This window comes from Lissotriton helveticus, chromosome 1_1, assembly GCF_964261635.1.
Source record: "Lissotriton helveticus chromosome 1_1, aLisHel1.1, whole genome shotgun sequence".
NCBI lineage: Eukaryota > Metazoa > Chordata > Amphibia > Caudata > Salamandridae > Lissotriton > Lissotriton helveticus.
In genome coordinates, this window is record NC_136057.1 from 77532070 (window position 1) to 77542355 (window position 10286).

The 10286-nt window shown below is 47.4% G+C and overlaps 1 protein-coding gene across 1 annotated transcript in view; it reads right to left on the reverse strand.

Annotated features, from left to right (window-relative positions):
* The window catches only part of LOC144832382 (uncharacterized), a 72103-nt gene extending 62328 nt beyond the window's left edge, over nucleotides 1-9775 (reverse strand). Inside the window, exon 1 of the mRNA XM_078689084.1 lies at nucleotides 9637-9775. The gene's annotated coding sequence lies outside the window, so the exon portion shown is untranslated. The remainder of the gene's footprint in view (nucleotides 1-9636) is intronic.
* Nucleotides 9776-10286: the final 511 nt, after the last annotated feature.

Here is a 10286-nt window from a genome sequence, read left to right on the forward strand (position 1 = left end):
GCTTGTGGGCTGTCAGGTTTCCGGATGAAAGGAGCTTGTACCAAAGCTGCGTCCACCTGATCTGATCTTCTATAATTTTGCAATAGCAAGTAAATTCTAGTGAGGCGATCTCTGGTTTTGTACAGGTGTATGCATTTCCACCTGGTTTGCAATGAAGTGAGTGGCAAGACCTCTCGAACCTTTAGGGCTGAGGCAGAGGGTCTGATAGTGGATTTGTTATTTCAATATAGGTGTGACGCGTGCCAACCTGTGAAGATGATGTAGTAAACAAGCTGCGTCGCTGTGAATTACTTGTAGTCCATGAATGGTGATACTGGGTATTCTTACATATACTCGGTTGGCATGATGAGATCTAGATAGGACTGCGGCCACCACTATTGCTTTTCTTGTCTAAAGTGGGAGGAGTGGGGTTAGTTTCTGAAGCAGTTTCAGCACAAATCTGCATTTAGATCCCACTGCTCCAGCAGCTGGGTCTTTCTAAGATTGCTATCGATTATCACTCAGAGGCTTTTAGCTGTGGGTTTAGACTCCGGTAACAATCTCATTTTTGTAGGAGAGTAAAGTTGGTTCTAAAGATTGGTCTTATTCTTTAGAATTATTATTATTATTATTATAGACATTTGTAAAGCGCAACTGTCACCGTTGCAGGCATCCTGGCGCTGAAAGATCAGAGGAGACGGAAGAGAAACACACAGGGAGTGAGAGCGGGCTAACCAGGGAATGGCCAAGTTTTAATCTTTTTTCTGAACGAGAGGAGTTCATTGATGTGCCTAATCTCGCTAGGGAGAGTGTTCCATAATCTGGCAGCTGCCACCTCGAAAGATCTACCTCCGGCTCTGACTTTCCTGAATCTAGGTACGACCACCAGTTTGGCATCAGAGGATCGGAGCTGTCTGGTTGGAGTGTACCATGCAAATTTAGATTGTAAGGGAGCTGGGCCAGATCCATGGAGAGCCCTAAAGACTATACAGAGGGCCTTGAATTGAATCCTCTGTCTTATGGTAAGCCAGTGCAATTTTGCCAAAGCAAACGCACCATGAGATCTTCTCGGCAGCCCCAGAGCCAGTTTAGCAGCTGCTGATTGGACCCTCTGGAGCCTGTCCAGCAGGAACTCAGGGGACCCGAGCAGGAGGGCATTACAATAGTCCAACCTGCTAAGGATGGTACATCTAACCACTTGGGCGTGGGCATGGGTAGGTAAGAGGGGCAAAACTTTCCTTAGGGAGCGAAGGATGGCAAAGCAACAGGCAGACGTTTTTAGAACATGCGTCTCCATGCTCAGTCTATGATCCAACATGACCCCTAGGTTGCGGACTGATTCCACCGGCTATACATTGGACCCTGTTTCCGGGGGCCAAAAATTGATTGGAAATGGTTGGGGAATCCTAGTACCGGCACTGAAGAGCACCTCCGTCTTCCCTGCGTTAAACTGAAGGGAGTTATCCTTCAGCCACCGAGACGTGTCACGCAAACAATTGTGTAGGATCTCCACAGAAGTTGAGTCCTCTCCTTCCAGGGAGATGATCATCTGCGTGTTGTCGGCGTAGTTGATAATCCTGATGCCGAAGCTTTTGATGAGGGAGATCAGAGGTCTGAGGTATAAATTAAAGAGTACAGGGCTGATTGCCAAACCCTGAGGGACTCCATGTGTTACCCGGGAAAAAGCTGACTGGAACGGTGGCATGGATACTGCCTGCTGCCTATCCTGCAGAAATGAATGAAACCATTGCAGCGCGGTGTCTCTCACTCCCGCCTCCCAGAGCCGCCTCATTAGAGTCTTATGGTTCACCGTGTCAAAGGCGGCAGACATGTCGAGCAGGATCAGGAACGCTGCCTGTCTTCTGTCACAGTTTGGTCAATATTCAGTTTTAGCTGATTCAACCTCATCAAGAAATTATCAAATTGCATCATTTTTTGAACCTGGAGTGGTGAGGCTGACATTCCATTGATAAGAATTATCTGAGAGCTGGTGTATTTATAAAGCCTGTATTAATGTATCGCCATGTGTGTATGGTTTCATTTCCTGCTTGTGGATCAAGTTAGAAAAATCTACCGGAATACAAACGCTGATCAAATACTGATTGGACCGTATGCAAGGAAGGATGATTATATTGAGTCAATTTGAATTATACGCCCAGATCAGATCTTAGGGATTTCATTTTATGTGATCTGGGCATGTAATGTGTTGGTGTAAATTCAACATCATTAAATCAGCAAATTCATTATCTTTAGGGACCGAGTTGTCGTCATCAATTCGAAACTTGAGAAAGGAAAGCAGATCTACCCCTTCAGTTTGAGTAATTTGTAAAAGAGATGTGTGGATACACAGGAGAATAATTGCTGATATCCCACCTCCTTTCTCTGAGCTTGTTCTCTTTTGGTCATCTTCGGGTACGGCTTCTGGAGATCTGGAGTAGATTTCCCTGACAACCAGGTTTCAGTTAAGAACAGGATATCAGGCTTAGGAGATTCTAATAACTTGAGTATTTCCACCTTATCTTTGCCTAGGGAGGGTGGGTTTAGTAAAGCCACTTTTAACGACTCCTCAATCTGAGGATGTTGAAGAGTCTTATTGTTTGTTGGTCCAAAGTGAGGGCTGTTGAATACTAGATTACTCTATATATGTGGCTGGCATGCACGCCATTTGCCTCTAAAAACGATACAAACATGGGGGAGATACTAAAATCTGTGTAGCTGAAAGACTTTAGATCTTATGCAGAATATGAGAATTATTGAGTATACTACCTGACTTCTGGTCCCAGCGGTGGCGGCCAGGTGTGCCTGGGAGCAGACAGGCTTGTCTTTGGCAAAATGCTTGCAACACACACACCAAATGTTTGCAACAAACACGCACAATAAAAAAAATTCGCTATAAAAAGTCGATTCAATTCTTTACTCACAGATGTGACACAAACTCCAGCTCTCACTTGTACAGTCACACACCTCATGTATAAATGGATTAATGTAACAAACCAGATATCTCATAACCACATCTTCAATGCTGCACAATTACACAGGCATTGTGCTCTGCTGCGCGCACACACACGTGAAACACAATTCATCCCCAGGCACAAAGACCTACACACTGGAAATAAGTAATCAGACGGATCAGTCACTTACACGCTCATATATAATGTATCCACCCAAGACGACCAATCACAAACAAGCACATACACAATATCTCACACACACAAATCACTTCCATACATTTTGAAGTGAAAGGTTAGGCTTCGTCCAAGCCATTCACGGGCATCAACTACTCCAAGAGACCTACACACAGGGTGGGCACAGATCTGCACAATCACATGTAACACCTCAAATAATCACGGCTCACTCTTCACACAAATTCTTGCAGTCTCTTCAACAGAGCTGTGACATCCCAGAGTCTCTGAGGCAACACTGCATGTGGAATGCTGTTGAGGGAGTTGGAAGGTGTCAGTATCTGAGGAGGAAGCAGATCTGTGGGTGGAGCATTCTGTGAGAAATAAACTCCTCCTTTCAATCACCGCCATGGACACGCGATAATTCATATATTAGCGACACGCGGAAATATGGAAAAATGTATAACGCTTCAATATCGCATTGTGAGAGTACTGAGAATCTGTGAATTTTAGGTTAAAAAACCCTTGAATCAGGTGATAACACAGAGAAACGTCACTTCTTCAAACACTCCACACATTGCATGTGTGCTGCACTTTACAGCACAAACACAACCTGCCTTGCACTTCACAGCACAAACACAACCTGCCCTGCACTCCACAGCACAAACACAACCTGCCCTGCACTTCACAGCACAAACACAACCTGCCCTGCACGTTACAGTACAAACACAACCTGCCCTGAACTTTACAACACAAACACAACCTGTGCAGCACTTTGCAGCACAAACACAACCTGTGCAGCACTTTACAGCACACACACAAACTCTGGAGTGTTTAAGAATTACTCTATGTATAGGATTTTATACTTGAATGGTGTGCTTCCAGTACGAATCCTATGCTAGACAGCACACGCACCTCTGGCCTATGGTGTAAAGGTTTTGTGTGGCACTAGGTAGACTGTGTACTAGTGCAGGGGTAGTGAGCAGCAGTGTGCTGTATTTCATAAATCTGGCTCAGCACGGCTCTCTCCCCCTCGCACATCACAGCGTTGCACCTAACTGCTGAACTATGTTGCACTAAAAAATAATAAATCTGCTCCGTAGTGTGCATGCATTGTCTGCACAACCTCAACCCTCACATTCTCTTTTGCACGCGTAGTGTGCCCAGAGTTAACCCTCACATTCTCCTGTGCATGCTTGGTCTGCCCAGCCTCAACCCCCACATTCTCTTGTGCATGCTTGGTCTGCTCAGTCTCAACCCTCAAATTCTCTTGTGCATACTTGGTCTGCCCAGTCTCAACCCTCACATTCTCTTGTGCATGCTTGGTCTGCCCAGTCTCAACCCTCACATTCTCTTTTGCACGCTTGATCTGCCCATCCTCAACCCTCACATTCTCTTGTGCATGCTTGGTCTGCCCAGATTTAACCCTCACATTCTCTTGCGCATGCTTGATCTGCCCATCCTCAACCCTCACATTCTCTTGTGCATGCTTGGTCTGCCCATCCTCAACCCTCACATTCTCTTGTGCATGCTTGGTCTGCCCATCCGCAACCCTCAAATTCTCTTGTGCATGCTTGGTCTGCCCAGCCTCAACCCTCACATTCTCTTGTGCATGCTTGGTCTGCCCATCCTCAACCCTCACATTCTCTTGTGCATGCTTGGTCTGCCCATCCTCAACCCTCACATTCTCTTGTGCATGCTTGGTCTGCCCATCCGCAACCCTCAAATTCTTTTGTGCATGCTTGGTCTGCCCATCCTCAACCTTCACATTCTCTTGTACATGCTTGTTGTGCCCAGTCTCAACCCTCAAATTCTCTTGTGCATGCTTGGTGTGCCCAGTCTCAACCCTCACATTCAACTATGTATGCTTGGCCTACCCAGCCTCAACTCAGAGTTGAGTTCTGTGTGATTACAAGATAAACCACGTGATCTGTAATTCTACATGCTTGGCCATGAGCACTAATGATTGAATGTGTTTAATACCAAGCGCGTAGAATTACAGATGACGTAGTTTATCTTATAATCACAGTGAGCTTTCGCCAGCACTTATTTGGTTGGAAATGACAAGGTGCCGCACATGACCATGCGGAATTAATGCTTTTCGCAACGGCACGTAAAAAACTGAAGAAAAATGTTTAGGTTAACAGCAATGACCTAATGTTTAATTTACATAGTGCATGATGATTTTAATGCAATGTCTCACGATGTATCTCCCAACATTGACTAAACAAGTCTGTTTTCCCAGCTCCGAGGACGTTCAAACACCTTGAATCTGTTGTCACTGTCTATTACGTAGAGGTGTGTCACATGATATTGTATAAACACTGTGATTTGCACTCAAACTCATGAACAAGGAGGTTGCCTCCGAAACGCGCCGAGTGAATTGGCTTAAAATAAAAACACGCTGAAAATGAATACTTGTGGCCCTGGCACTGTTTGTGGAAAACCGGCGAAATGATTGTTGTTGAGATTTGGGGTACCCGACCTCACCAAGGCCCGCCACTGAAAGCGGCTCGGGTTTCTGCGCGAACATTTAGCTGTAGGTTTACACATATATAGAAGTTGAGATGGACAAGGCAGGGGAAGAGAAATAAAGAGAAAGTTATTCGATTTACACAAATGCGATAGCGAAAATCCTCAGAGCAGTGCTTTGATTTTTCGTTGCTGCAGCAGGAATGCCAATGGTGAAAAGGGATTTATTTGTAATTACAAATATTCAGCAACTAAAGCTACACTTTCAAGTGCTCTATGTATGTATTTTTTTTGTAATATTATGCACTAGTCCACTAAACTTAGAACACATAACACATAACAGGATTTCCTGCAATGGGAGTAACAAGCTGACTGGACAACCACATAAAACCTTTTTGCATGAAAAAATCTAGACTCAAACGCAAAAAGAATATTTATCAATGTCTGTTCAAGCTTCTTTGATTGTACTTGGCTGGTGGACTCTAGTCAGCTTGGGCTTTTAGATCCTTTTGCCGGCCCTGGTTTCTGAAGGTTTAACACGATGAAATATTTTTTGGACAACAGTCTGACAACTTGCTTGGAACAGGTCAAGAATTGGATGACGAAGTCGTGCCTTAAGCTCAACGGGGACAAAACCGAGCTTATGCTCCTCAGCCCACCAGCTTCCCCCACCATGGATTTTTTATGGCCTAACAGCTTGGGTGCACCTCCCACACCCAGAGACAACATAAAAAGTCTGGGGGTGTGGTTGGACAAATCCCTGCCCTTCAACACCCATGCAACTAAACTGTCAGCGACTTGCTTTGGTCTCATCAGGATGATGAAGAAAATCCTTCCGCTGCTACCTTTTGAGGCCAAGCTAGTAGTTATGCAAGGTCTAATCCAATCCCGCCTCGACTTCAGTAACGCCCTATATTTAGGGGCGCCTGAATATTGTCTGCAAAAACTTCAGCGGATTCAGAACTGTGCAGTACGCACATTGCTCAGTCTTCCACGCAGAAATTCGGTGGAGCTGGGCTGAGAACTTTGCACTGGCTCCCTGTCAGGGAGAGAATTAAATTCAAGTCCATGTGCATCTCCCATCAAGCATACTGGAAATCTGGCCCAGCAATCAATCATTTTCTGATTACCTCTTACCGCCCCAACAAACAGCTTCGTTCCTCTCTTGGCTTCTTGGCGACAGTCCCCCGGATTAGGAGATCCAGAGGTGGAGACTGGTCTTTTTCTTACAACGCAGCCAAGTAATGGAACTCACTCCCCCTCCATTTAAGATCTAATCCTAACTTGATGACCTTCCACAAACAACTCAAAACCTTTCTTTTCAATAAATCAGACTAATTCCCGGTCTGACCACACTAGGAGGCACTAACCTAGCTCTTTGCGCCAGGACGGCTCAGGGCAGCAGTTGCGCTTAATAAAACCCCTTTTCATTTACTTTCATTTCATTTCATCACACGGACTTCAATGACCCTAAAAGCGGTAATAAATTCAAATGTATTCCAAATAGGGGGCCCCAAATATGTGTTGCCCGGGCCCCACAAATCATTAAGTATATCAATGAACTAGAAGTCAGCTTCAAATGCTAGTTATGAATAAAACAACCACCTTACTTTAGGGAACAAACTGCCGATATCAAAGGGTTCAATGTACAGAACTGTGGATAAAGGTGCTTAATAAAGACATGTATGCTGAGAGAAGAAACTAATATTGTTATGTAAAAATATGCTTTTGTTCCCTCCTAGCATAACTCTTTATCCATTGCAGAGATAACCTCCCACTGAGCACAAACATTAAAGAACAAGGTCTGAGCAGGTATTCGTGAAAATGAGTAACAATACCAAACAGACCCATTGTGGACGAATGTATGATGTTACAACGCATACATTTACAACGCATGCACTTACAACGCAGTTTTTACATCACAACATCAACTACAACACATTCCATTACATCACATGACACTACATCGCATTTTAAAAACTACCTTTACAGCGCATTCCAATCATCGCATACTACCTTTACAATGCAAACCATTACAATGCATTTAAGGTAAGTATTGGATAGTATGGGGATACAAATTACTAATCTAACTACAGGGGGTGCATCAGTAGGATACGTGTTGGATAGTGTAGGGGTAATAATTACTATTCCAACTCCAGGGGGTGCAACAGTAGGGTAGGTGTTGGATAGTGTAGGGGTAAAAATTACCATTCTAACTCCAATGGTATGCGTTGTAATGCCTGCGTAGTAGTGAATTGCCATGTAGTATCATGCGTTGTAATGTCGGAATTGTAGTGTCATGCCTTGTAAAAGATGTTGCGATGTAATGCCTGCGTTGTAAGTGTATAAAGGAGTTAAGACCACACACTGAGGCCACACTAAATCTTTGATATATTATAACAAGGTCACAAAGTGACCCCCTTGCACAGTACACCTCAAGTCCTGAATTTCAGCAAAGATACATAGCATTCTGGGACATGTAGATTGGATCTAAACACACTGTTAATATGGGTGTTTAAATTTCAAAATGCAATGTTCTTAAAAGAGCCATAGCTAAAAGAAGGGATTCATATATAACAGTGAGTCATGTAGTCTCACAATTATTAAACATTAAACATGCACCTGATGATGGTGTGAGGTCAGTACACCTCAGGCTGCACCCCCTGATGATGGTGTGAGGCCAGTACACCTGCCCCCTGCACCCCTGATGATGGTGTGAGGTCAGTACACCTGCCCCCTGCATCCCCTGATGATGGTGTGAGGTCAGTATACCTGCCCCCTCTCCCCTGATGATGGTGTGAGGTCAGTATACCTGCCCCCTCTCCCCTGATGATGGTGTGAGGTCAGTACACCTGCAGACTGCACTCCCTGATGATGGTGTGAGGTCAGTACACCTGCCCCCTCTCCCCTGATGATGGTGTGAGGCCAGTACACCTCCCCCCTGCACTCCCTGATGATGGTGTGAGGCCAGTACACCTGCCCCTTGCACTCCCTGATGATGGTGTGAGGCCAGTACACCTCCCCCCTGCACTCCCTGATGATGGTGTGAGGCCAGTACACCTGCCCCCTGCACCGCCTGATGATGGTGTGAGGTCAGTACACCTGCCCCCCCAATGATAGCGTGAGGTCAGTACACCTGCCCCTGCACTCCCTGATGATGGTGTGAGGTCAGTACACCTGCCCCTGCACCCCCTGATGATGGTGTGAGATGAGTACACCTGCCCCCTGCATCACCTGATGATGGTGTGAGGTCAGTACACCTGCCCCCCAATGATGGTGTGAGGCCAGTACACCTGCCCTCTGCACCCCCTGATGATGGTGTGAGGTCAGTACAACTGCCCCCTCACCACTGATTATGGTGTGAGGTCAGTACACCTGCCCCCTGATGATGGTGTGAGGTCAGTACACCTGCCCCTCCCCGATGATGGTGTGAGGCCACTACATCTGCCCCTTGCATCCCGCGATGATGGTGTGAGGCCGATATACCTGCCCCCTGCACTCCCTGATGATGGTGTGAGGTCAGTACACCTGCCCCTGCACCCCCGTTGATGGTGGGAGGCCACTACATCTGCCCCTTGCATTCCACGATGATGGTGTGAGGCCAGTACACCTCCCCCCTGCACCCCCTGATGATGGTGTGAGGTCAGTACACCTGCCCCCCTGATGATGGTGTGGGGTCAGTACACATGCCCCCTGCACCCCCTGATGAAAGTGTGAGGTCAGTACACCTGCTTGCTGCATCCCCTGATGATGGTGTGAGGCCAGTACACCTCAGGCTGCATCCCCTGATGATGGTGTGAGGCTAGTACACCTCCCCCCTGCACCACTTAATGATGGTGTGAGGTTAGTACACCTGCCCCCTCTCCCCTGATGATGGTGTAAGGCCAGTACACCTGCCCCCTGCACCCCCCGATGATGGTGTAAGGCCAGTACACCTGCCCCCTGCACCCCCTGATGATGGTGTGACGTCAGTGCCCCCCAGGCTGCACCCCCTGATGATGGTGTGAGGTCAGTGCACCTCAGGCTGTATTCACACCTCTTGGTTGTGAGAGGTCTCACTTACCCCTGGTGAAATTAAGGTAACTGCAGCCAGTGCTCCTCCTTCCACCGGACAGACAGACAGACGACCCTGGGGGCTCCTCTCCTCTGCAGGAGGCTGAGGCTCGCTGCTGGTGCTGACTCTGTCCCCCGTGGCCCGGACACTATCACACTCACAAGCCTGAGGAGAGCTCAGTCGCATCCGGTACTGACGCTGACTCTGCCGCCGCTGACCCGGAAGCAGACATTACCGAGAGGGCGGGGACGGGGTAAAGGTATCCTGAGAGGAGGCTTCACTCGGCCTCCGCTGCTGGTGCTGACGCTGCCCCCGGTGACCCGGACACTGTTTCCCTCTCAGGCCTGAGGAGAGCTCCATCGGCTCCGCTGCTTCTGCCGACTCTGCCTCGGGTGACCCGGAAGTGAAACTGGTCATTAGTTTCCAACAGTGAAGGAGAAGAGAAGAGACCCGGAGAGAGGTTGAAACTGAAGAGGAAGTGGAGGGGGACCCTTGAAAGAGGAGAGAGGGTGAGACTGAGAGGGGGGCGAGGGGCAGAAGAGTGGGGGGGCACATGGGGGGAGAGGGAGAGGGAGAGGACGGGGGGGGGGGGGGAGAGGGGAGGTGAGTCCAGGGGTGTAGAGGTGAGGTGAGTCCAGGGGTGTAGAGAGGAGGTGAGT